General features: G+C 48.7%; 1 non-coding gene and 4 pseudogenes across 3 annotated transcripts; 1 reads left to right on the top strand and 4 right to left on the bottom strand.

Annotated features, from left to right (window-relative positions):
• Positions 1 to 449: 449 nt before the first annotated feature.
• On the bottom strand, positions 450 to 12,697 carry LOC147013476 (uncharacterized; annotated as a pseudogene). Its single transcript, XR_015051340.1, has 2 exons — positions 7,456 to 12,697; positions 450 to 2,520 (listed from the first exon to the last, which is right to left on the bottom strand). The product of XR_015051340.1 is annotated as an uncharacterized LOC147013476 (transcript).
• LOC147013478 (U2 spliceosomal RNA) lies at positions 3,247 to 3,423 on the bottom strand (annotated as a pseudogene).
• Positions 7,784 to 7,879, bottom strand: LOC147013477 (U2 spliceosomal RNA; annotated as a pseudogene).
• LOC147013475 (U2 spliceosomal RNA) lies at positions 12,548 to 12,741 on the bottom strand. The gene has a single exon (XR_015051443.1). It is a non-coding gene; the product is annotated as a U2 spliceosomal RNA (small nuclear RNA).
• A 7,413-nt stretch (positions 12,742 to 20,154) lies between these two features.
• On the top strand, positions 20,155 to 23,531 carry LOC147013474 (uncharacterized; annotated as a pseudogene). The gene is made up of 2 exons (XR_015051339.1): positions 20,155 to 21,934; positions 22,309 to 23,531. The product of XR_015051339.1 is annotated as an uncharacterized LOC147013474 (transcript).
• Positions 23,532 to 25,177: the final 1,646 nt, after the last annotated feature.

Here is a 25,177-nt window from a genome sequence, read left to right as displayed (position 1 = left end):
CTGTGCCTGTACAGCTTCTGAAGGCGACTGGCCTCCTGGGGGTCATACCTCAGCCCGGAAGCACCCGCCATACCGGGACGGTCAGGTCGGGGACGACTTGGGTGCGTGGGGGCGTCTGCACCGCGTCCACCACGCCGCGGTCGACAACGGTCAACCAGGGCATTGGCAAACGCATCGCAGACCTTTTCAAACTCCTCCCACAACACCGCGTTCCTCAACTGACCAACCCAATACTCAGGAAAGCTAGGGCCAGCATCAACACCTGGGCGAGGGGAGACAGGCCGTGGAGCCGGGGGCGCCGCGCCGGGGCGGGGGAACCCGAGACCGGTCGGCAACCGAAGCGGGCGGAGCCGCAACCTCAGTCGCACCCGTGGGCTCAAGCCCCCGCCCCCACCGCGGCCCCCACCCTCTCCACACTGCCGCTCAACCCCCCAGCCCCAGCACCCGCCACCTGCAAAAAACTGTCACAAGCCTCCTCGAAAGCAGGCCCCTCGGGGGCCTCAAGAATAGCTGATACCAAGCAGTCAAGAACCCGGGATGTTTCCTCATCACATCGGGGGATAACCCCGACAGGGGAACCCTCGGTGATGGGCAGCACCGGAGACTCGCTGCAGGCAACTAATTGTTGTTCCAATAGGGGGACACCCACAAGGGGCTCGAAGACCCGGCTAGACTCCAGAATCAGATCAGCCTGCCCTCCAGAGGGGCAACCCAAAACTGGTGACCAGGACCTCCGGAACGACCGCCGCCTACTACCACCGATTCCACTCATATTTACAATACGCGGGCCGGCCGCCCCGTCGTCAGAGCCATAGCTCTCGGCCGGGACGGCCGGACCCGGTGCATCCTTTGTAGTAACTTGGGGCACCTGTCTAGAATCAGCGCTAGCCTCAGCCAGCCGTCGTCTCGGCAGTCGATTACCCGAAGGCCCAGCGATACCGGCAGCGGAGGGGCGAACTCTGTCCTCTTTCCGGTGGATTTGGAAATGGTTCGCCGCCTTCCTTGCCGTATCGTATATACGGCTCGCAGGACAGCAGCTTAAAGCACAGCTTAACACTGGTCGAAGTAAGGAAGTCTCAGTTTCAACTGTGAAGAGAAGACTTTGAGCTGCAGGTTTGACAGGTCGAGTTGCAATAAGAAAGCCATTGCTAAGATGGCAAAATAAGAAAGAGTCTTGCCTGGGACATGAAGCACCACCAGTGGACTACTGAAAACTGGAAAAAGGTCTTATGGACAGATGAATCAAAATTTGAAATCTTCGGTTCATCACACAGGGTTTTTGTACGCCGTCGAGTCGGTGAAGGGATGGTTCTTCAGTGTGTGACACCAACTCTCAAACATGGGGGAGGAAGCGTGATGATCTGGGGCTCTTTTGCTGAATCCAGAGTCGGCGACTTGCACAGAGTGACTGGCACCCTGAACCAAAAGGACGACCACAGCATTTTGCAGCGCCGTGCAATCAGTGCCGGATTAAGCCTCGGCTGGCCCGAAGGCACATTTTGAAATTTTAGAGAATGGCCTGAAAATTTTAAATTCGATCTCGGGCTCATGGAAATGGACCCTAGAAAAAAGATGAACTGATTCAATCACAAAATATTTAATACAAAAAAAGACAAATATTTTACGTGAAAATAATTTTTGGCTGGCCCTAAGGCACATGCCTTGTCTGCCTCATGGTTAATCCAGCACTGCATGCAATACCCTCTGCTCTGCGCCTTGTTGGTCAGGGGTTCATCCTACAGCAAGATAACGACCCAAAACATACCTCCAGGCTGTGTCAGAACTACCTTAGAAGAAAAGAACAAGACGATAGGCTTCAAATCATGGAATGGCCAGCACAGTCTCCAGACTTATACCCCATTGAGCTGGTTTGGGATACAGTTCATACATGTAATGCCTTAACAACTTCCGCATGCTGAGATACACTTGACACCATTCTACTTGCAGTTGCACTGCCGGTTGCTGCAATCTCCAGCACAATTGCAAGTCATGAACACAATTGCAAGCTCGTAACCACGAACCCCTACTATCCATCCATAGTCACTGGGGTCCAAAGACATGCTCTGCAGCAGCATCCAGTCCCGGGTTTGGAGATAGGCACGGAGAGAATGCTGTGCAGCTGCACCCTCTGTTGGAGGCAGAGTCTCTGGTTTGATCAGCCCGGCCGCCACCTTCCGCGAGAACATGTTGTATCGAATTGCACCCAAAGTAGCACCTGGGTCATGGTAAATGTGCTGGAAAATCGCAATACCGGCCCTGATCACCACGTCCTTCGTAGCCCGTACGTCAAGGAAGATGTCCGTATGTTCATCAATGTCCCCTGCACAAAACCTGTCAAATAGAGTCGTTTTCCCGTGGCCCCCGATTGCAGAAACCGTATCACAACCGGTGAAGGCATGAGTAAAGAGCAGGTACCGCCTCTGTCTTTCAGAGAGAGCTTCTCGGATCCTCCTGACATCGTAAGAGCCCTTCGATTTGGTGTACCAGCATTATCAGCACGTCCGCGTCTTCCGCCGGCACCTGAAAATAGAATAAGATATGAGCAAAGCGTCTTGAATTTTGCAAACACGGTGAACTTAACAATTGCAAAGTTATTTAACTATGCTACTCTTCTTTTCTGAGGATAAATGCACTTTCATAACAATGTGGCACATCAAAATACAAGTGACGTTACAAAAATGACGATCATGTGTTTACTGATGCCCAGTGCAGCACAACATTTGGATTTGCCAAATTAAAAAAAAAGAACATTGCCTCTTCTTTTTTTATTTAACTCAGTTAATTAGTTTTATATGTGCCAATGTCAAGGTTTTTTTTTGTTTTGTTTTATCAACACAGAAACAAATCAAAAGTAATGTAGTTGATCTAAGTAAAATACCTGGACATGGACGTCATGGACAAAAACAGGACACGAAACACACAAAAAGCAGGGATGGGATGGACAAGATGGAAACTGGAAAATTGGAAGGAGAGATTTGGCAGGTGATGTGAAGAAGAGTATGTGGGATCGTGGTTTAGGATTGAGGACGATCTGAGATGGTGGTGGAAGTGTCGTGTGTGGGGGAAAGACTGTGTGGGGGAAGATTTGAGAGGATGTGAGGGGGAAGTATTCAGAAGGTGGGGTGATGAGGGAGACAGAAAGGGGAAGATGAAAAATTGAAAATGGGGTCAGGATGGTTGCTTTTCCTGATAAAGCTTTTTGATTCAATTTTAAACAAAACTTTTGTTCTTTTCTTTGTTTATAACAAGAGGTGCACTGATCCTGGAGATAATGCAATACCAGGACAATGCGTGGAACAGACAGAGCAAGCTCGTAATCTGACTCCTCCAAACAAAAATATGTTTAATAGAGAAGTCCCACGATGTGAGACATATTGGTTATTAAACCAATAAGAACAGATTTATTAAAAATTTATAAAAGACCAAAATTAAAAAGTTAAAAAAGGAATAGACACTGAGGATAAAATTCCTCCACACCGTTAGAATCAAAAAGAGAATAGAAATAGGCCCCTGGGGGAATGTCAAAATAAAAAGAACACAACCCCCAAGGACCAATTAAGGGCACCAAGCCATAAAGAAAGGGGACCAGTCCAAAAATGGAAATTTGCGCTTCTCGTCCGTTTGGCAAGATCCATTCACTTAGACAAACATAGAAACCATGCACACCATACAAAAAAAAAAAAAAAAAAAAAAAGGGGGGGGAGGAAAGAGGGAAGGAAGGGAAATAGGGAAGTACCAACCTCAAACCTCTTCATACTGACGATGGCCCGACATGTGCTCAATATAAATATCCCGGGATCCCTTTATGGCATCAATACAACAAAGCCGACGCATCAGCTTCCGGTAAGACCGGGAGATTCCCAACCGGTTCAGGGCCGACTCATTTCCAGGGAACCACGATCCCAGTGCCCCCACTATGAACCCAAGCACCTGGACATCCTTGCCCTTAGCCACCAATGCTTTACGCAGGCCTTCATACTTTTCCCTCTTTGCAGCTGCGCAAGTGGCAAGGGCATCGGAACCATTGTCAAAGGGGACAGCAATGTCAACAATTGTGATTTTATTTCCCTCCACCACAGTGATGTCTGGTCTTTCATGTGGGGAGGGATCACCAGGAACATGTTGATCTACATATACGTCCCCATGACGAATGGCCTTGACCAGGCGACTCTGGATCATGTTGTGACGGCGGCGAATGGGTACCATACCCGGGGGACAATGGTCAACAATGTGAGCCAGAGTCTCCCGGGGATAGCAACACCGCCGACACCCCTGGGGGGCAGCGGGATTCCATCGATGGGTCACAGCATTAGTCGGGACACAGTTCAGCCTTGCCCGATGCACAAACCTCCAATCACAGAAGCGCATGAACGAACCACTGCGAATCCACGAGGAACCGTTGGCAAACTTATCCGTTTTCAGTGCAGCGGCCACCTTTCCCTGGTCCGGGAGGCCGAGCAACCGCTGTGCAAACTTCTCCCTGGTCCACTCCCGAAGTGCAGAACACACGTCTTTAGAGCTGCACTCTCGGGAATGGCCCAGGGTCACAACGGGCTCCCCTGAGAGGGCACGACGGACAGTCACATTCAACCGCCGCGTCGCGGACCTCACCCGAGACCAGAGCGTGGAAATTTGGCCGCTGTACCCGGAGTTCGCCAATGGCCCTTCCATCGAGCCAGACAGGAACTTATCCACGTCCGACTCAACGGGAACACAGCGGATCGTCCGGTGGACGACCGACAAGAGCTGCTGCGTGGCAATGCCGCGTAAGGAAAGGTCGCTGGAGGACAGCATCCGCACCGTCTGAACGACAGTTTGGATGTCTGCCTCCGACCCCGGGTGTTGAAGCCCTAATCCGCCAACATCCCGGCCCGCGAAAAATATAATTATTAGAAGCGCGGACCGGAAGCTGGCAGATCTCCTTCGCCGCACTGACCACCGCAGATACCAGCCTATTAACTTGTTTCTTGGTCGTCTCTCCCGCGCGCAACGCGAAAGAGAGGCAGGGCTGGACAAAGGTCTGAATCGCATCCAACTTTTGCCATGGTGCTAGCAATGATTGTTTAATTTTGAGGACGTCCGCTATCATGTTGGTAACCAATGAGCAGACGTCCTCATCATCTCTATACACACCGATGGGGGTCCCGAGGTAGCGATAATGCTCCTCGCTACTCAGAGCTGGCATGGTTCGACCCTGAATCGAGAATAACACATCACCGACCCTGACCCCCTCACGACAGAAAAGTGACAGAGAGGCACACTTAGCAGGCGTAAACTCCAGCTGCAACACATCAGCATTAACGGAGGCCACGTCAAGAAGGGTCGAAAGACCCTCCCTGGTCCTACTCAGGACAACCAGGTCATCAGCATATGCCAATATAGACACCGGCTGCCCATGAATTTTGACGCCGTGACCTCCGGCCGCAGCAGAAGCCTGCACCGCGCGCACAATCAATTCGATCGTGAGGTTGAACAGGATCGGCGATATGGGGCATCCCTGTTTCACCCCTGACAATATAGGGACCTCGCTAGTCGGGCCATCGTCCGTATTAAAGGTAGTGGAGGCACCAGTGTAAACATCTCGAAGCAGGTCGATCAGCTCCGCAGACGCGCCCATCGTGTCCAGTGCGGCAAAAATAGCTCCATGTGGAACACTCCCAAACGCATTCCGAAGGTCCAGCCAGGCAACAAAAATATTCTTCTGATTCCGCCTGGCGTCCTTCATTATGGTGTTTAGCAAAAAGGAGTGCTCGAAGCAGCCTTCACTGGGCCGAGAGCACTTCTGGGCCTCGCTCAGCATTGAATGCCGGAGCGCCCAGCTGCGAGCCGATCAGCCAGAACCGCCATAAACAGTTTATAGAGGCAACTCTGGAGGGCAATCGGCCGAAAATTTTCTGGGTCCCGGTGTCCCCTTTCTTGTGGATCAGGACCGTGGTGGCCTGCTTCCATGAAGCGGGGATACGGAGCGAGCGCAGACATCGGCTGTAAAAATTTCCAATGTCACACGACACGCCCCATCCATTCGCTTCAGGTGCTGGTACTCAACACGGTCCGGTCCCGGGGCAGAGTTACTCATGCGCCCAAGTCGGGCAGAGATCTCTCTCTGACCAATGGGCGCACTTAACGCTGCCCCTCCGCACGAGCCTCGTCAGTGGATGACACATGTTTGGAGAACTCCCGGGAAATGACCGCTGGGTCGACATTCTTGGCGGAGAACACCCGGGAGAAAAAAGCCTCCACAGGTTCCCTCCCACCAGAATATCTATCCTCAGCTTTCCCAAGGACCACCCTAAAGGCACGCTTTCTGCTGTGCCTGTACAGCTTCTGAAGGCGACTGGCCTCCTGGCGGTCATACCTCAGCCCGGAAGCACCCGCCATACCGGGGCGGTCAGGTCGGGGACGACTTGGGTGCGTGGGGGCGTCTGCACCGCGTCCACCACGCCGCGGTCGGCAACGGTCAACCAGGGCATTGGCAAACGCATCGCAGACCTTTTCAAACTCCTCCCACAACACCGCGTTCCTCAACCGACCGACCCAATACTCAGGAAAGCTAGGGCCAGCATCAACACCTGGGGGAGGGGAGACAGGCCGTGGAGCCGGGGGAGCGTCGCGCCGGGGCGGGGGAACCCGAGACCGGTCGGCAACCGAAGCGGGCGGAGCCGCAGCCTCAGTCGCACCCGCGGGCTCAAGCCCCCCCACCCCACCGCGGCCCTCCGCCCTCTCAACACCAGCACCCGCCACCTGCAAAAAACTGTCACAAGCCTCCTCGAAAGCAGGTTCTCGGGGGCCTCGAGAATAGCTGATACCAAGCAGTCAAGAACCCGGGATGTTTCCTCATCACATCGGGGGACAACCCCGACAGGGGAACCCTCGGTGATGGGCAGCACCGGAGACTCACTGCAGGCAACTAATTGTTGTTCCAAGAGGGGGACACCCAAAAGGGGCTCGAAGACCCGGCTAGACTCCAGAATCAGATCAGCCTGCCCTCCAGAGGGGCAACCCAAAACTGGTGACCAGGACCTCCGGAACGACCGCCGCCTACTACCACCGATTCCACTCATATTTACAATACGCGGGCCGGCCGCCCCGTCGTCAGAGCCATAGCTCTCGGCCGGGGCGACCGGACCCGGTGCATCCTTTGTAGTAACTTGGGGCACCTGTCTAGAATCAGCGCTAGTCTCAGCCAGCCGTCGTCTCGGCAGTCGATTACCCGAAGGCCCAGCGATACCGGCAACGGAGGGGCGAACTCTGTCCTCTTTCCGGTGGATTTGGAAGTGGTTCGCCGCCTTCCTTGCCGTATCGTATTCCAGGTCGCACCTCGAGCATCTAAAAACTGAAATAAAAGCGGTCTCGGCATGAAACCGCTTTAGATGTCGTTGTAGGGTCTGAAAATTAAAAAAAAGTCTCACGGCACAGTGAACAAGGCCACCGGTCGGGAAGCGGGTACAGAAATACCTGGGTCTGGGGGCCGACGGGGGCGTTAGCCTCCGCGGCGACCACCCGGTGCATGCGGGCGATGTGTCGACGCCACCCCGCGAGCGTCGCTAGGTTTTTACCGCAGTACTCGCAGGGGAACGTCTCCACATCTCGAGCAGCACCTTCACCTCGCCGACCCGGCCTCCGTCCGTCCTCTTCCATCGGGTATCTGTATTCCAAAAAGTAGAATCATACACAAAAGAAAAAGATTCGCAATAATTCATGAAACAGTTCCCGGAATTGGACGTCCACACACTGTACCGAGAGGAAAGAGGAAAAAAAAAAAAAATTATAACAACAACAAAATAAAAAAACCACCATTCATTCACAACAATAAATAACAATTAAACCGATAAGAACAGATACTACACTTGATCTTAGCCTTGAGAGGCCGAGAAGCGATAACTTCAAACAATCCCGAAAATGAGGGTCAATGAGAACACCCTGCGTGGCTTCAGTGGGGAGTTTAAATAAAAAATATTGTTTTTTAACCCGGAAACGTCATTTTTACAAAATAATTAGTTGTTATAGAGAAAGCATTGTGAGTTATCTATCTATAATTCCAGCAATCTCTGTGTGTGTCTGTGTGACCGCTGTTTCTCGACAACCACTGGTCCAATCTAATTTAAACTTGCCAGGTGTATTGGTGGGGACCTGAGCATGTGCCTTTTCAAGGTTTGATATTAAATGGACAAGTGGTTCCCATGTTATGGCCATTTATTTACCAAACCAATGACAAGACACGTTGCTGCGTAGGCGTGGCCGATGGGGATGAGATCCCAAGAAGAAAAGAAGAGGAAGAAACAGAGGACGGAGTTGAACGGTCGGTTTTGAGGCGTTCTCGAGCTTCGAGGTGAGAAGGAAAGGAAAGGGTGGAAAAGAACTGAGGACCTGGCTGCGGTGTGAGTCTGGAGTCGGCTTCGAGAGGAGGTGATCGACACGTTCAACCTGCGTCTAACGACGGAGCCTCTGACTGTCCCGACTCACCTCACGGCTCGACGACGTTTTGGAATCCCATGGACCCAGCCTGCTGGAGCCCGGCACCCCGATTTGGCCTTGTCTGGTGAACAGGCCAGCCTGGACTTGTATGCTGGACCTTGAGAGAAATCAGCTGAAACCCATCATCGATCTGACAGTCTGTTGCAGTCGACCTCATGGGGATTGAACGTGCCGAGGCTGCGTGCGCGGGCACTGCCAGGAGCAAGAGTACGAAGCCTCCATTTCGCCACGCGGCGTGTTCGAGCTTGGGGCTCGAATCCGTGGACATCGTCTTGTGACGAACTGCATTCGGGCTTTTGACATTTTCCTCTCGTCCATGAAACATCCCCAAGTACTCTGTCTTGCATGCATGCTGTCTGTCTGTCTGTCTTTTTCTGCACGTGTTGTATAAGGCATATCTCAGTTGGGACCCCCTCAAAACCCGTAATCCGTAGTTCCCTTGTTAAGAACGGGTTATAGATTAATTAAAACATTGTCGTGAATGTTTTGCTTGTGTTGTGTTCCCCGATGTTCCCCAATAAATCTGGTTGACTCGTATGAAGTTGCCTCTATGGATTAATTTGTGTCGCATCGAGGAGAGATCCGTTCAGTTGGTATATAAAACCAAAATGGTTACAGACTGGCAGAAAACGCTCTGCATCTGACAAAACCAGTCTGTAACCGGGGTCTATTTTCCCAACTGGTAAGGTCCAGGATTACGTTGGTATCGCGATTGAAGACGCGTGACCCAAGACCTGTGCCGAGCCGGCCGGCGTTATAAACCCCGGAGACGGCGGTGGTGAGGGTGGCGCCAAGAGTCGGGTGAGAATCCCACCACCCCGGATCCGTAACAATATTAATCGGACAAGTGGTTCCCAAGTTACGGCCATTTATTTACCAACCAATGACAGGACCCGTTGCTGCGTAGGCGTGGCCGATGGGGGAAGAGAACCTCAGCCGCTTTCCCCATTACGGGTTACAACGTACGGACTTCCGGATAATGATGACCGTGTATTCTCATAATTTCTCTATTTTTATGCGCATTTATAGATAAATACAATGCCCCAAGTTATGATCGTTTTCATATTAGATGGTGTATAAATTTCGGTAACATCAGAGTGAACCGGTATGCTCCGATCCGGGAAGTAAATTTTAAACACGCGATAACTTACGATTGAAAATAAGCAAGTAGGAGACAAAAATTTAATTGACTTCCTGTATTCTAATAATTTATCGATTTCCTATGCACATTTATAGATAAACACAATGCCCCAATCCAGTCGTCGTTTACGAGAGCGAAGGAACGGCGACTGGCCGACGATGACGTCACGGGCCGTGCCGGTTACATGGCAGTGAATGTCATGGCAAGCAAAGACGGGGAGGTAAACTTGATTTTCATTAACTCTGTGTGTGGAAGTGTGGTTGACGCGAGAACGCGAGAGCGAAGTAACGGCCTTTGTGGTTGTCGTTTCTGGGTCGCGGTTTGAAAGTTTTTTTTTTTTTTTGCACGTGCAGCCACGCACGTACGGGCACGCGAGAGCGAAGAAACGGCCTGTGTGGTTGTTGTTTCTGGCACGCGGTTTGAAAGTTTTTTTGTTTGTTTGTGTGCAAGTGCAGGCACGCACCTACGGGCATGCACTAGTCTATCTATAATTCCAGCAATCTTTGTGTGTGTGTGTGTGTCTGTGACCAGTGTGACCACTCCTTGGCTTTTTTCACAAGATCTTGGCTATTCGTTGTTCACCTTGGCGTCTTGGTTTTCGATAGGTTTTCTTGGCGTATCGGTTTTCTATTATCATCGCTTTTCTGAACCTTGTGAATTCTTGGCTTTTTTCATTGGCTCACCTTGGAATTTATGAAAATGAGGAGTGGTTACACTGTCTGTGACCGCTGTTTCTCGACAACCACAGGTCCGATCTATTTGAAACTTGCCAGCTATATTGTTGGGGACCTGAGTATGTGCCTTTTCAAGGTTTGATATTGTTACGTTTGAGGGGGGCGTATGCATTCAAAGGGTAATTAGGATGTTTAATTAGGTATGCCATGCTGTTCGAGTTTACCAGAATCTCGATATAATAAGTAGCAATTCAGTGGTGATAAGTTGTCTAGTAAATGTTCATTTCTTCAGGGGGGAAATGATAAATGTCACGTAATTAGATAGGGACACGGGATAGGGTAAGTGTGTCTGCGTAAACCCCTTTTGGTATTCTCTGAAGACTGGCCGTGACGTCACAGAACAGTGCAGCGGATGGCTCCGCCCCGTGATCACGATTGGCGGAAGGCGATGGCGGTGGGCCAATAAACGGCTCGATTGAAGTGACGAGGACAGAAGGATAAAAAGGTTCTGTTCGGGGTCGAAAAGGAAGAAGAAGAAGATTCAACCAAAAAGATCGTGTTTTTTTGGTGTGGAAGCTGTGGCGGCAGAGAGCGTCCTGGTTGTTGTGCTGAATCGATCGTGTTCTTGATCGTGTCTGGGAGCCTTGCCGAGCCTCGTGCCTCGCTTTGGTTGGCTCTGGGGTTCTGCTGACTCGGAGTGCGGGGTCGGGCGGCGGGCGGACCTGCCTCCCTCTCCTGCTCACGGCTTGGCGCCGGAGCTGGTTCCCTGGCGGCTGTGAGCGGACTTGGGCCAAGACCAGGAGGTCGACAGCACCACGGTTTCTCCTGCCCCCCTGACGAGAGCAAGGCCAGCTCGTCCGGCGCCGATCCAGGGGCAGTTGCGTCCACACCACGGTCCAGCCTGACCACCAGAAATAGCTACGTTTTGTGTGTGTGTGTGTGTGTGTGTGTGTGTGTGTGTGTGTGTGTGTGTGTGTGTGTGTGTGTGTGTGTGTGTGTGTGTGTGTGTGTGTGTGTGTGTGTGTGTGTGTGTGTGTGTGTGTGTGTGTGTGTGTGTGTGTGTGTGTGCGTGTGCTTGGCGCCTTAGAGGGATTGAGAACTGTATATTCATTGGAATTGTCTGTGTTTTTCCCCACGCCCGATCCCACACCATCCCGTCGAATCGCCCCGGATCATTCTTCTTGCCGAGTCTTGTTATTTCTGGTAATAATTAGAAAAACAAATAAACATCATCAACTTAATGAAAAGTGACTCGTGCCACCTTCCTCGTCCTGTTTGCGGTAGAGCGACTAGAACCGCCATGTTTGGGTTATAAACAAATAAATCGCCTCCATCGTTTCGGCTCATTCTACGTTGGCGGGACTGTTCAAGTCCCGTGGACGTCACAATATTTATCGGACAAGTGGTTCTCAAGTTATGGCCATTTATTTACCAAACCAATGACAGGACACGGTGCTGCGTAGGCGTGGCCGTTGGAGAAGAGATCCCCAGCCGCGTTCCCCATTACAGGTTACAACGTACGGACTTCCGGATAGTGATGACACTGTAATGTAATAATTTCTCGATTTCTTTTGCACATTTTTTGATAAACACAATGCCCCAATCCAGTCGTCGTTTCAGAGAGCGGAGGAACGGCCTGTGTGTGTGTTTGAAAAAAAAATTTTCTTGCACGTACGGGCACGCGAGAGCGAAGGAACAGCCTATGTGGTTGTTGTTTCTGGCATGTGGTTTGAAAGTTGTTTTTTTTTGCACGTACGGCCACGCATGTACGAGCGCACAAGAGCAAAGGAACGACCTGTGCGGTTGTTGTTTCTGGCTCGCGGTTTGAAAGATTTTTTTTTTTTTGCACGCACGGCCACGCAAGTACTCGTATTATGAAGTTTGCATATTAAGTTTTATCTTTTTACTTTTGGGGCTATTTCCATTTCAAAGCTTCATGAGTTATAAGAGGGATAAGCTAATGCAGGAAATGACGTTTCGGATAAATACAGGAAACGAACTTGTGATGAAAATTAGAACAATTGGTAAAACAATATGATTAAATGAAATACTAGATTTAGGCAATGAGGGCAGGAATTTGCAATTGGCTCAGGGTGCTGGCGAAAGCTCGCTTATTCTTAGCGAAGGACACCATGGGATCTGAAACGTCCACTGAAACATGAAAAATTGAGAATGAGGTCAGGATGGTTGCTTTTCCTGATAAAGCTTTTTGATTCAATTTTAAACAAAACCTGTTCGTTCTTTTCTTTGTTTCTATAACAGGTGCACTGATCCTGGAGATAATGCAATACCAGGACAATGCGTGGAACAGACAGAGCAAGCTCGTAATCTGACACCTCCAAACAAAAATATGTTTAATAGATAAGTCCCACGATGTGAGACATATTGGTTATTAAACCAATAAGAACAGATACTACACTTGATCTTAGCCTTGAGAGGCCGAGAAGCGATAACGTCAAAAATCCCGAAAAATGAGGGTCAATGAGAACACCCCGCGTCGCTTCAATGGTGAGTGTAAATAAAAATATATTGTTTTTTTTAACCCGGAAACGTCATTTTTACAAAATAATTAGTTGTTATAGAGAAGGCATTGTGCGTTATATTACGAAGTCTACATATTAAGTTTTATCTTTATTTTTGGGGCTATTTCCATTTCAAAGCTCTAATTTTCAGCTTCATGAGTTATAAGAGGGAGGAGCTAATGCAAGAAATGACGTTTCGGATAAACACAGGAAACCAACTTGTGATGAAAATTAGAACAATTGGTAAAACTATATGATTAATTGAAATACTAGGTTTGCATTGGGTGGGACGATCATGGATCGACCAGGACAAGAAGTGCGGTGATCAAGGTTGAAGCAAAAATAATGAACAACAAATATTTATTTAATATCTTGAGAACCTCGTGGTGACTTTTCCTGAAGCCGCCGTCGTTGTGAAACAGGAAAATCCGTTGTGAGAGTTGAAAACCATTGTTTGGTATCTCCAGGAAATACTGATTCAATGAAAGAGCACTTCAGGGGGGAGGGGCGTTGGTCTCTCATGTATAATAATAATAATAATAATAATAATAATAATTGGAGGTCCTTCGGGGTTTGGTTGAAAGTGTTTTCAAAGGTCTAAGGGGTCTCAGCAGTCTGAATGAAGGGTCAAAAGGTACATTTCAATAGTACGTAATTAATAGACGAGGTGGGCAGTGAGTTGAAGCTGTGACGGACAAACACACGCCATCCATTTGTCGTTGATGTGTGTGTGTGTATGTGTGTGTGTAAATGTGTGTGTGTGTGCGTGTGTGTGTGTGTGTATGTGTGTGTATGTATATGTGTGTGTATGTGTGTGTATGTATATGTGTGTGTATGTGTATGTGTGTGTGTATGTGTGTGTGTATGTGTGTATGTGTATGTGTGTATGTGTGTGTGTGTGCGTGTGTGTGTGTATGTGTGTATGTGTGTGTGTGTGTGTATGTGTGTATGTGTGTGTGTGTTTGTGTATGTGTGTGTGTATGTGTGTGTGCGTGTGTGTGTGTGTGTGTGTGTGTGTGTGTGTGTGTGTGTGTGTGTGTGTGTCCTCCATAACTCCAAAACTATGAAACATAACAGCCTGAAACTTTGCATGCAAACTAATAAAACTCCAAGAAAGTGCACGACTGAAAATTGGGTTTATGGGTTCATTAACACACCCCTGCTGAAGATAATTAACGACCTTAATTATCTCCTTTTTCATCAGGCGCATCCTTGGACAGCCTCGGACTCCTCGCTCACGCTCGATGGGGGTCCTAATTCGCCATTTTGTTCGGCCTATTCAAACATGCCTCGATTTGGAAACACCATCGACTCTCACGGACTAATTAAAGTATATAATCAAAATATTATATCGGATTTTAAAATCGGATCTGGTGAACAAAAATCAGTGTCAAAATCTGGAGTGAAATCAAAAATTTTAACAAATTAGCGATTTATATAACTTCGTGTATTTTGTGGTGTAGTCTGCGGGCCTACGGGGAGGGGCATGATGATGATGCATGATGGGCGTGATGATGGGAGGAGTGGTCGTGGTGGTCATCGTATCTGCAAGGGATATAAGGTGTGCGCGCCGCCTGAGGCGTCGTAGGAATGCAGTAGTCGAACGCGGCTCGTGCGTGTGCATACGTAATAAAGGAGAGCCGCCGGGCAGAGTACGCCCGCGCTCGCGCTTGTACAACACAACCCGGCTCGACTGTCCTCCCGCTCGTGTCTGCCTGCTAAGCATCTTCCATTTCAGTACATTACAGTTGGCTGACGAGGATCTTCGGATCGGCGTGTGCAGGGCGGTTCCAAGCTACAGAGCCAAGGGTCTCGCCAGCACGAGCATGGCAGAAGGTCGGGGCACAGCGCACGGACGTGTACCCGTGTTCGGGGGAGATGAGTTCGAGTTGTTTTCTGAACAGTTAGGTTGCTACTTTCGGGTGAATGATGTAGAGGATGAAGAGAAACGCAAGGCGATCTTGCTCGCCTCGCTATCAACGGAGCACTACCGGCTGCTGAGTGATTTGGTGGCTCCAAATAGGCTCAGTGATGACGTGCTATCCTTTCAGGACATCGTGGCGAAAATGAAGACCCACTTGGCGCCAGAGAGGTCGTTACATCTCGCGCGGTTCCAGTTCGATCATCTCGCTAAGGGTGGCGAGGAGCGCGTTGCGGACTTCGTAGCACGGGTGAAGCATTCGGCTGTGCCGTGCAAATTCACGACAGAGGAGCGTCTGGCACGGCTCAGAGATCGTTTTATTTCTGGTCTGCGAGACGCAAAGATGGTAGCAGCCATCCTGCGGTTGACCGACATCACATTCGACTCGGCGGTCGCGACTGCTTCATCTGTCGAGCAGACACTTGTTGTGATAATGAAGTGCCGTACTGTGATTGGCGGCAACGGAGATTGGGCGGATGTGGCAGCACTGTGTATGGGGGTCGGTGGCTGGTGATGACTCGGTGGCTGGTGATGACTCGTATGCCGCGTGCTCCGTGGAGGGTCGTGCTGGAACAGTAATGGTATGTAGTATACTGTATTAGGAATGGTGTACTCTGAGGAATGTAATTGGGATTAGAGTATGGAGTTTGCCTTCAGTATTATGTGTACAAGTTATTGTATTTTGTTATTCTTACCCTATGTATATTTATGTTGTTGTAGATATGCGTATGGGTTTTTTGAGAATAAAGCCGATCGAAAAGGTTTATTGTTGATTACTACAACAATAATTTATTCTCACAAAACTTACCTGGTTGGATTGAACCAGAAGAGCGCCGAGGCCTACACTGGAATGGAGCGTTTGCTGAGACCAGAGAGGCTGGATTCGGATCCCAGTTCACCCACAGCGGCACAAGAATGGAAACACTGGTTGAAGACGTTCGAAAACTTCCTGGGAGCTCTACCACAGGATAATCTGGATAAGATGAGTCTGCTTACAAATTTTGTCTCACCAAGACTATACGAAACTATATCAGAGTGTACCATTTATGATGAGGCTATCCGTACTTTACAGTCACAGTACGTAAAGCCCACTAATGAAGTCTTTGCACGCCATCGTCTTGCAACTCGCCGCCAGCAGGTCGGAGAGTCCTTAGATGAATACCTTCTGACTCTGAAAACGTTAAGTAAAGAGTGTAACTTTGGGGCTGTAACAGCAACTCAACATTGCGAAGAATCCATCAGGGATGCCTTCATTAGCGGCCTGCAGTCACCACTGATCAGACAACGTCTATTAGAGAATAAGACTTTAGATTTAGCTACCATGTTTGATCAGGCGAGATCTCTAGATTCAGCCCAAAGAAATTCAGAATCTTATTGTGTTATTCAACCCTCCCGTTCATTGGGTGCTGCCTCATCCAATCAGAATACCGGTGAAGTGGAACCCACAACTGTAATGGCTGCTACGGGTGTTAAATGTTCCTTTTGTGGTTTTTTAAAACACCCACGTGTAAAATGTCCGGCACGAGAGGCTGTGTGTCATAAGTGCCAGAAAAAGGGTCATTTTGCTAAGGTGTGCCGTAGTACTTCATCAGTAGCTACTGGTGCTTGTGCAACTTCCTCTGATCAGGCAACGCTAGCGGCTGTGTCTTCTGCTGCTGCCCCAGGGGTGTTATCAAAGGCGGTTGTGAGGGTCACGCTCAATGGAGTGGAATTGGATGGCCTTATGGATAGTGGTAGTTCAGAAAGTTTTATCCATCCCGACCTCGTTAAGTGCCATTCCTTAAGTGTACATCACACCCAAGGCAATGTTTCCATGGCATCCACTTCCTTCACCGCTCAGACATCAGGGTTCTGTCGAGTCAATATCAAAGTAAACGGTCGGTGCTACCAAGATGTGCGTCTGTCCATACTCCCTCAGCTGTGTTCAGATATAGTTTTGGGCCAGGATTTTCAGGGACTGCATGATAGTGTTACACTGACATATGGAGGTAGTTTGCCTCCTCTTGTTATCTGTGGACTCAGTACACGATGTGTTGACCCTCCAGAACTGTTTGCCAACTTGACAGCTGATTGTTATCCTGTTGCTGCTCGATCACGCCGGTACTCTCCCGATGATCGTAAATTCATTGAAAAGGAAATTCAAAGGATGTTGAAGGAAGGTATTATAGAGCCCAGTAACTCCTCTTGGCGTGCACAGGTTGTTGTCGTTAAGAACGAAACTCACAAGAAACGCTTAGCCGTGGACTATTCAGAAACTATCAACAAATTTTCACTTCTTGACGGGTATCCTCTGCCTCGTATAGATGACACTGTTAACAAGATTGCTCAATACCGTGTTTTTAGTACGATTGACATCCGTAGTGCGTATCATCAAATCCCCATCAGAAATGAAGATAAGCCATACACCGCGTTTGAGGCCTGTGGACGCCTTTATCAGTTTGCTCGGGTTCCCTTTGGCGTCACCAACGGAGTGGCTTGCTTCCAACGTATCGTGGATTCATTCATCCAAGAAGAAGAACTGGTTGGAACATTTGCTTACTTAGACAACATTACTATTTGCGGCATGACTCAGGAAGAGCATGATGCTAATCTCACGAAATTTCTTGAGGCTGCGAAGAGAAAGAATATAACTTACAATGAAGACAAATGCATCTTTTCAACTAACAGGCTCAGTATTCTCGGATATGTGGTGGAAGGAGGGGAAATGCGCCCGGATCCTGAACGACTCCGACCCTTACAGGATTTGCCTGTGCCTCGGGACATGAAATCGCTCCGACGCATCCTTGGCTTCTTTGCCTATTATTCACAGTGGATATAAGACTACTCAAGCAAGATCCGCCCACTGTGTGCCACTACTACATTTCCCATGACAAGGGAAGCAGAAGCGGCTTTCCATCTTCTTAAGCAAGACATTGAAGGTTCAGTGGTGAGGGCGATTGACGAATCCATACCCTTCGAAGTTGAGACCGATGCTTCGGATGTTGCAATTGCTGCAGTCCTCACCCAGGCAGGACGTCCGGTAGCCTTCTTTTCCCGAACCCTTGAGGGACCCGAATGTCGTCATGCTTCTATTGAGAAGGAGGCCCAGGCTATTATTGAAACAGTTCGCCACTGGAGACAGTATTTGACAGGCAGACATTTTACTATATAGACAGATCAACGATCAGTGAGCTATATGTTTGATAAGCAGCATAAAAATAAGATAAAGAATGATAAGTTCATGCGTTGGAGGATGGAATTATCTTGCTATGATTTTGACATTGTGTATCGTCCTGGTCGAGAAAACATTCCCTCTGATACATTCTCCAGGTCTTATTGTGGGATGGCATGCCACGATCGACATTCACTGTTTAACCTCCACGAAGCCTTGTGCCACCCAGGGGTTACCCGCTTATACCATTTTGTGAAATCTAAGAATATGCCATATTCTGTGGAGGATGTCCGGCAGGTTGTTGGATCTTGTAGAATATGCGCAGAATGCAAGCCCGAGTTTCACCAACCAGATAAGACTCGACTCATAAAAGCTACTCAGCCATTTGAGCGTCTCAATATAGATTTCAAGGGGCCTCTTCCGAGTACAGATAAGAATCAGTATTTTCTTAACATTGTGGACGAATATTCACAGTTTTCTTTTGTATTTCCTTGTGCCGACATGACCACTTCCACGGTTATCAAGTGCCTCTGTCAGCTCTTCGCTATTTTCGGAATGCCGGCTTACATTCATTCGGACCGGGGACCCTCCTTCATGAGCAAGGAATTACAAGACTTCCTTGCCAGTAGGGGGATCGCTGGTAGCAGAACTACTAGCTATAATCCTCAAGGGAATGGCCAAGTGGAGAGGTTCAATGGTACCATTTGGAAGGCAATCACAACGGCTCTAAAATCCCGTAATCTACCCATCAAATGCTGGCAGACTGTTCTGCCTGATGCTCTCCACTCAATTCGTTCACTGTTGTCCACAGCAACCAATGCTACCCCTCATGAAAGACTTCTGAACTATTCTCGTCGTTCTTCCTCGGGAGCCTCGGTGCCTACTTGGCTCTGCAATCCTGGGCCAGTCCTGCTGAAGCGTCACGTACGCACGAATAAAACTGATCCCCTTGTGGATGAAGTCGACCTCCTCCAAGCAGGACCCCACTATGCCCATATTCGCTACCCGGATGGCAGGGAAACTACGGTCTCTGTTAGACACTTAGCCCCAATTGGAACCCCATCCAAGAGTGAACCCCAAATTCTACCTCAGGCTTCTGAAGAAAATGTAATTCCCCAGGGTAGTCCCCAAGACGCACCCTGCTCAGAGGGGGGCCATCTCATTCCTGATATGGTTCCTGCAACTCCACAGCAATCAGATGCTGTGGATAACCCTCCAGTGCCAAGAAGATCCGGTCGCACCATTCGTCCTCCTATTAGACTAGATTTATGGAGATAGATTTCTCGGAAGGGGGTGAATGTTGTGATAATAAAGTGCCGTACTGTAATTGGCGGCAAGGGAAATTGGGCGGATGTGGCAGCACTGTATATGAAGGTCAATGGCTGGTGATGACACGTATACCACGTACTCCATGGAAAGTCATGCTGGAACAGTAATGGTATGTTATATACTATATTAGGAATAATGTACTCTGAGGAATGTAATTGGGATTAGAGTATGGAGTTTAACTTCGTTATTATGTGATGCGTATGTGGTATTTGCCTTCAGTATTATGTGTACAAGTTATTGTATTTTGTTATTCTTACCCTATGTATATTTATGTTGTTGTAGATATGCGTATGGGTTTTGTGAGAATAAAGCCGATCGAAAAGGTCTATTGTTGATTACTACAACACTTATTATATCAACATAAATATACCATTATATCAATAGTCTTGGTTGCTTCAAGCGAAGAGGAACTTTTTGTTGCTGCAAGTGAAGAGGTGTGGAGACAACACACGTGGAAGTGGTGGAAATAGGAACAAATAACTCTCAGAGGGGCGTGTGGGGATTGTGGGGAGTGTGGGGCATGTGGGGCGTGTGGGGATTGTGGGGCGTGTGGGGATTGTGGGGATTGTGGGGCGTGTGGGGATTGTGGGGCGTGTGGGGCGTGTGGGGATTGTGGGGAGTGTGGGGCGTGTGGGGATTGTGGAGATTGTGGGGATTGTGGGGCGTGTGGGGATTGTGGGGCGTGTGGGGATTGTGGGGATTGTGGGGCGTGTGGGGATTGTGGGGAGTGTGGGGAGTGTGGTGCGTGTGGGGATTGTGGGGATTGTGGGGCATGTGGGGAGTGTGGGGTGTGTGGGGATTGTGCGGCGTGTGGGGATTGTGGGGATTGTGGGCGTGTGGGGATTGTGGGGCGTGTGGGGATTGTGGGGCGTGTGGGGATTGTGGGGCGTGTGGGGATTGTGGGGCGTGTGGGGATTGTGGGGCGTGTGGGGATTGTGGGGCGTGTGGGGAGTGTGGGGCGTGTGAGTGTGTTTTTAGTTACATGTGTGCGGTGCGTTGGTTTCGTGGGTTTCGTGCGTTCGTGGTCTGAACTCGAACCTGGGCCCGTGGTGTGTGGCGCTGTGGAGGAGGTAATGCTGCGGCATGGTGAAGGGAAATCCGTGCAGTTAGTCAGGGAATATTGCAAAAATCTGGGAACAAATTTCTTACCAAGAAATTTCTTCACCAATGTGTTTGTGAGGGCGTCCACCAACATATTTGAAAAAGTTTAAATTCAACTCCCCTCGGGGAACCCGTGACAGGGGTCAACAGGGGTCACTGACCTTTTTTAAGATAAAATTTTTCTTATATTTCCATTCTGGGTCACAGTATCCGACAGGAAGCATCTAAATTATTCAAAGTAGGCTCATTTTAAAGCTAAGAACATATCTGACATGGTGATACCTAAAACAAATCAATATGTTAAAAAGTTTACACAATTTTGAGCAAAAAAACATAATTTTTTGGGTAAATATTAACTTTTCTGGTCTACAATTCGTCTTCTAGGTAGATACCCCTTCGTTTCGTTTTTCTGAAAGTTTCCAGCAGACTGCCCAAGATATGCAGCCTTAATGTATTGAAAGTAAAACATTCTGGTATTTATAAAATTAAAATTATGAAAGGTCACTGACCATAACTGTTTTCCCTTGTTGTAACATAAATTGTAATCACCGTTGCAGGTATTTTTCTTTTGTTACCCTAATTTTTTAACCCTCGGTTTTTCCTTTGTAGGGCAGTATGGACGTAGACATTATTCATGCACCTCCGCTCAATTGCTTCATCTGTGAAGGCCCGGAGACGCCAGCTCAGAAGCTCGCACAGGCAACTCCTAAAGGCTACCCGACTCTGTTGGCGTATGCAGAAGCGGTTGGACTTGCCCTCAAGTGGTTGGAGGAGAACAATCCCTTCGACCACGATCGAGACAAGCATTTGCTTGTATCCTTCTCAACAGGATTCACGAGCACTGCAGATGACACAGTCAATGCTGAGAGAGCAGCGGAAGTAGGGAGGGAGATGCAGATAAAGCTGGACGGAAAGTCGGTGACATCGACCATGCAGGTGAAGTTCAAGGTACAGGCCCTGTCATCGCTCAGAAAGATTCCCAAGGTCAATGAGAATAAGATTCACTTAAACTCGCTCAAGTTGTTCAACCGACTGATAATTTTCGCCCAACGGCATATGACAGTCGAGACAAGCTTAAAGTATGAGCTGACTCCCTTCCCCTTGTCCTTGTTCAGCAACAAAGATCAGAAAATGAACAAGGCGAACAAGGCAGGCTTTTCCAAGACTAGCCTGAAGGAGTTGACCGATCCGCTTGACCTCACTGACCAAGCCTGCTCCAGTCTGGTGGTTGATGGCGGATGGCTTCTCTTCATGGTGACGTGGGAACAAGGTCAGACTTAGCAGGGGATTGCCGACAGTTACCTGAGCTATGTGCAGTGTCTCGGCCGTCGGTCTCAGAAGATCACTGTGGTCTTCGATGGCTATAACAGCTCACCAAAAGATCACGACCACATCCGGCGTACCAAGAACTCCTGCTGTGATCTACAGATTCGACCGGATATGATACATTTGACCCCAAAGGCAAAGTTCATGGAGAACACTCATAACAAGAGTGAGCTCATCCATCTCCTCTCTTCAACATTCCGGAAATGTCAGATCACCGTGAAGCAGTGTGACAATGATGATGACACTTCAATTGTGAGAGCGGCACTGGCTGCTGCTACAGATGACTCTGTTGAGGTCAGTAAAATTTTGTGTAGGTATTTTACTTACATCAACTACATTACTTTTGATTTGTTTCTGTGTTGATAAAACAAAACAAAAACTTTCACATTGGCACATATAAAACTAATTAACTGAGTTAAATAAAAAAGAAGAGCAATGTTATATTTTTTTTTGATTTGGCAAATCCAAATGTTGTGCTGCACTGGGCATCAGTAAACACATGATTGTCATTTTTGTAACGTCACTTGTATTTTGATGTGCCACATTGTTATGAAAGTGCATTTATCCTCAGAAAAGAAGAGGAGCATAGTTAAATAACTTTTCAATTGTTAAGTTCACTGTGTTTGCAAAATTCAAGACGCTTTGCTCATATCTTATTCTATTTTCAGGTGCGGGCGGAAGACGCGGACGTGCTGATAATGCTGGTACACCATAGCTCAAGCACCAACCATCCACTCTTCTTAACCACATCGAAGGGCTCTTACGATGTCAGGAGGATCCGAGAAGCTCTCTCTGAAAGACAGAGGCAGTACCTGCTCTTTACTCATGCCTTCACCGGTTGTGATACGGTTTCTGCAATCGGGGCCACGGGAAAACGACTCTATTTGACAGGTTTTGTGCAGGGGACATTGATGAACATACGGACATCTTCCTTGACGTACGGGCTACGAAGGACGTGGTGATCAGGGCCGGTATTGCGATTTTCCAGCACATTTACCATGAACCAGGTGCTACTTTGGGTGCAATTCGATACAACATGTTCTCGCGGAAGGTGGCGGCCGGGCTGATCAAACCAGAGACTCTGCCTCCAAGAGAGGTGCAGCTGCACAGCATTCTCTCCGTGCCTATCTCCAAACCCGGGACTGGATGCTGCTGCAGAGCATGTCTTTGGACCCCAGTGACTATGGATGGATGGTAGGGGTTCGTGGTTACGAGCCAGATCCAACAGTAAACCCCATGGCTCCTGAGGAGCTGCTCCGGTTCACGACTTGCAATTGTGCTGGAGATTGCAGCAACCGGCAGTGCAACTGCAAGTAGAATGGTGTCAAGTGTATCTCAGCATGCGGAAGTTGTAAAGGCATTACATGTATGAACTGTATCCCTGATGATGTAGAGTCTGGAGAAGACTCAGACATCAACTCCTAAGGTATTTGACATTGTGGAGCAGCAACGATTTAAACCCTTACACGAAAGCGGATGAACCGATGGTAAACCGATTCCGGATTCCCAGTAACGGTTATTACAATTTATGTTACAATAAGGGAAAACAGTAAAGGTCAGTGACCTTTCATAATTTTAATTTTATAAATACCAGAATGTTTTACTTTTGATACATTAAGGCTGCATATCTTGGGCAGTCTGCTGGAAACTTTCAGAAAAACGTAACGAAGGGGTATCTACCGAGAAGACGAATTGTAGACCAGAAAAGTTAATATTTACCCAAAAAATTATGTTTTTTGCTCAAAATTGTGTAAACCTTTTAACATATTGATTTGTTTTCGGTATCACCATGTCAGATATGTTCTTAGCTTTAAAATGAGCCTACTTTGAATAATTTAGATGCTTCTTGTCGGATACTGTGACCCAGAATGGAAATATAAGAAAAATTTTATCTTAAAAAAGGTCAGTGACCCCTGTTGACCCCTGTCACGGGTTCCCCGAGGGGAGTTGAATTTAAACTTTTTCAAATATGTTGGTGGACGCCCTCACAAACACATTGGTGAAGAAATTTCTTGGTAAGGAATTTGTTCCCAGATTTTTGCAATATTCCCTGACTAACTGCACGGATTTCCCTACACCATGCCGTAGCATTACCTCCTCCACAGCGCCACACACCACGGGCCCAGGTTCGAGTTCAGACCACGAACGCACGAAACCCACGAAACCAACGCACCGCACACATGTAACTAAAAACACACTCACACGCCCCACACTCCCCACACGCCCCACAATCCCCACACGCCCCACAATCCCCACACTCTCCACACTCCCCCCCCCCCCCACACGCCCCACACCCCCCACACTCCCCACACCCCCCACACTCCCCCCAATCCCCACACGCACCACACGCCCCACACTCCCCACAATCCCCACACGCCCCACAATCCCCACACGCCCCACAATCCCCACACGCCCACAATCCCCACAATCCCCACACGCCCCACACTCCCCACACGCCCCACACGCCCCACAATCCCCACAATCCCCACACGCCCCACAATCCCCACACGCCCCACAATCCCCACACTCCCCACACTCCCCACACTCCCCACAATCCCCACACGCCCCACAATCCCCACACGCCCCACAATCCCCACAATCCCCACACGCACCACACGCCCCACACTCCCCACAATCCCCACACGCCCCACAATCCCCACACGCCCCACAATCCCCACACGCCCCACAATCCCCACAATCCCCACACGCCCCACACTCCCCACACGCCCCACAATCCCCACAATCCCCACAATCCCCACACTCCCCACACTCCCCACACGCCCCACAATCCCCACACGCCCCACACGCCCCACAATCCCCACACGCCCCACAATCCCCACACGCCCCACAATCCCCACAATCCCCACACGCACCACACGCCCCACACTCCCCACAATCCCCACACGCCCCACAATCCCCACACGCCCCACAATCCCCACACGCCCCACAATCCCCACATGCCCCACACGCCCCACAATCCCCACACGCCCTCTGAGAGTTATTTGTTCCTATTTCCACCACTTCCACGTGTGTTGTCTCCACACCTCTTCACTTGCAGCAACAAAAGTTCCTCTTCGCTTGAAGCAACCAAGACTATTGATATAATGGTATATTTATGTTGATATAATAAGTGTTGTAGTAATCAACAATAGACCTTTTCGATCGGCTTTATTCTCACAAAACCCATACGCATATCTACAACAACATAAATATACATAGGGTAAGAATAACAAAATACAATAACTTGTCCACATAATACTGAAGGCAAATACCACATACGCATCACATAATAACGAAGTTAAACTCCATACTCTAATCCCAATTACATTCCTCAGAGTACATTATTCCTAATATAGTATATAACATACCATTACTGTTCCAGCATGACTTTCCATGGAGTACGTGGTATACGTGTCATCACCAGCCATTGACCTTCATATACAGTGCTGCCACATCCGCCCAATTTCCGTTGCCGCCAATCACAGTACGGCACTTTATTATCACAACATTCACCCCCTTCCGAGAAATCTATCTCCA

Source organism: Eptatretus burgeri, chromosome 14, assembly GCF_056783735.1.
Source record: "Eptatretus burgeri isolate ZD-2024b chromosome 14, Ebu_testis_v1, whole genome shotgun sequence".
Lineage (NCBI taxonomy): Eukaryota > Metazoa > Chordata > Myxini > Myxiniformes > Myxinidae > Eptatretus > Eptatretus burgeri.
This window is presented reverse-complemented; position numbering and strand designations above follow the sequence as displayed.